Source organism: Myxocyprinus asiaticus, chromosome 24 (genome assembly GCF_019703515.2).
Source record: "Myxocyprinus asiaticus isolate MX2 ecotype Aquarium Trade chromosome 24, UBuf_Myxa_2, whole genome shotgun sequence".
Classification (NCBI taxonomy): domain Eukaryota; kingdom Metazoa; phylum Chordata; class Actinopteri; order Cypriniformes; family Catostomidae; genus Myxocyprinus; species Myxocyprinus asiaticus.
The window spans coordinates 47,234,820-47,237,679 of NC_059367.1; the positions used below are offsets into that span (position 1 = coordinate 47,234,820).

Sequence of the window (2,860 nt, forward strand, 5' to 3'; positions counted from 1 at the left end):
TGACTGAAATTAACCCTCCCAATTCACAGGTGTCGGACAATAGGATCTTCCAAAGAAAAGTTGAGTTTAAGCCTAGGGATGGGCTGAGAGTTCCTTTTATTTGTTTTTCCGGCATTTGTCTCTCCAAACTTCTGTACACTGTGTGATGAAACATTTGAGGATTTGACAAGTCAGTCCAGTAATTGTTCAACCAAAATGTCAGAACATTGGTATGTTTAAAGAAATGCAAATGAGATTTACTTCCACTGCTGGTTTCACTACTCCACTTGCAATAAGGTGATGTCCCAATGCTCAGGCTACGCCTTTTTTGGCAATTAAAAGCTCTATTCATCGATGGGTGGGCTTGACCCACCAGACTTTTGGTTAACAGCCAAATGCACTACTTAATTGCACTAGAGAGACAGGTGAATAGCCACCATTTGGGTTATGAGGTGGCAAGGAGAGACATATCTGTTAGTGGGGATTGTTAAACACATAAACAGCAGCACATAAGCACTCTGCTTATTTTTAGAGATAATTCTTTGGAAGCAGATACCTATTCTGAGACCTGTTACCTATTCTAAATTTGGTTCCAGAAATATTGCCATTCTCTTACCCTAACCCTTCTGTACACTGTGTTATGACACATTTGAGGATTTGTCAAGTCAGTCCATTGAATTGTTCAACCAAAATGTCAGAACATTGGTGTAAGTAAAGAAATGCAAATGCATTAGCATGAGATTTTCTTCCACTTTGTTGGTTTCACTGCTCCACCTGCTATAATGTGACATCCATTTGTTCAGGCTACGCCTTTTGTGGCAATTAAAAGCTCTCTTCATCCATGGGTGGCCTTGAACCATCAGACTATTGGTTAGAGAGAGACAGGTGAATAGCCACCATTTGGGTTATGAGGTGGCAATCAATAGCATGTGCCTCATAAGTGACAAGGAGAGACATATCGGTTAGTGGGGATTGTTAAACACATAAACAGCAGCACATAAGCACTGTGCTTATTTTTAGAGATACTTCTTTGGAAGCATATACCTATTCTGAGACCTGTTACCTATTATGAATTTGGTTCCAGAAATGTTGCCGTTCAATTACCCTAACCCTTCTGTACACTGTGTTATGACACATTTGAGGATTTGTCAAGTCAGTCCATTGAATTGTTCAACCAAAATGTCAGAACATTGGTGTAAGTAAAATGCAAATGCATTAGCATGAGATTTTCTTCCACTTTGTTGGTTTCGCTGCTCCACAATCTATAATGTGACATCCCTTTGTTCAGGCAACGCCTTTTGTGGCAATTAAAAGCTCTCTTCATCCATGGGTGGCCTTGAACCACCAGATTATTGGTTAGAGAGAGACAAGTGAATAGCCACCATTTGGGTTATGAGGTGGCAATCAGTTGCATGTGCCTCATATGTGACAAGGAGAGACATATCGGTTAGTGGGGATTGTTGAACACATAAACAGCAGCACATAAGCACTCTGCTTATTTTTAGAGATAATTCTTTGGAAGCAGATACCTATTCTGAGACCTGTTAAGTAATCTGATCTTGTTACCAGAAATGTTGCCCTTCTCTCTAGTTAGAGAGTGTTTTCCATGGCTGGGAGATGGAATTTACACATACTTGTGACAATAGCTAATAGTTACGCCCAACGTGGGGCTTGAACCCACGACCCTGAGAGTAAGAGTCTCATGCTCTACCGACTGAGCTAGCCAGGCCTTCAGATTTTATTTCTGTGTGATATCTTTTATTTGTAAATCTTCAAAATACATGCCTGAAATTAACACTCCCAATTCACAGGTGTCTGACAATAGGATCTTCCAAAGAAAAGTTGAGTTTAAGACTAGGGATGGGTAAGATTTACTTTTTTTTGTTTGTGTGGCATTTGTCATTCCACAATTCTGTGATGACACATTTGAAGATTTGTCAAGTCAGTCCAGTAATTGTTCAACCAAAATGTCAGAACATTGGTATGTTTAAAGAAATGCAAATGAGATTTTCTTCCACTTTGCTGGTTTCACTACTCCACCTGCAATAAGGTGATGTCTCAATGCTCTGGCTACGCTTTTTGTAGCAATTAAAAGCTCTCTACATCGATGGGTGGGCTTGACCCACCAGACTTTTGGTTAACAGCCAAATGCACTACTGAATTGCACTAGAGAGACAGGTGAATAGCCACCATTTGGGTTATGAAGTGGCAATCAATTGCATGTGCCTCATACATGACAAGGAGAGACATATCTGTTAGTGGGGATTGTTAAACACATAAACAGCAGCACATAAGCACTCTGCTTATTTTTAGAGATAATTCTTTGGAAGCAGATACCTATTCTGAGACCAGATACCTATTCTGAGACCTGTTACCTATTCTGAATTTGGTTCCAGAAATGTTGCCGTTCTCTTAACCTAACCCTTCTATACACTGTGTGATGACACATTTGAGGATTTGTTAAGTCAGTCCATTGAACTGTTCAACCAAAATGTCAGAACATTGGTTTAAGTAAAGATATGCATTAGCATGAGATTTTCTTGCACTTTGTTGGTTTCGCTGCTTCACCTGCTATAATGTGACATCCCTTTGCTCAGGCTATGCCTTTTGTGGCAATTGAAAGCTCTCTTCATCCATGGTTGGCCTTGAACCATCAGACTATTGGTTAGAGAGAGACAGGTGAATAGCCACCATTTGGGTTATGAGGTGGCAATCAATAGCATGTGCCTCATACATGACAAGGAGAACAATATCTGTTAGTGGGGATTGTTAAACACATAAACAGCAGCACATAAGCACTGTGCTTATTTTTAGAGATACTTCTTTGGAAGCATATACCTATTCTGAGACCTGTTACCTATTCTGAATTTGGTTCCAGAAA

The 2,860-nt window shown here is 40.0% G+C and overlaps 1 non-coding gene across 1 annotated transcript; it reads right to left on the reverse strand.

Moving 5' to 3' along the window:
* Window positions 1–1,635: 1,635 nt before the first annotated feature.
* trnak-cuu (transfer RNA lysine (anticodon CUU)) lies at window positions 1,636–1,708 on the reverse strand. The gene has a single exon. It is a non-coding gene; the product is annotated as a tRNA-Lys (tRNA).
* Window positions 1,709–2,860: the final 1,152 nt, after the last annotated feature.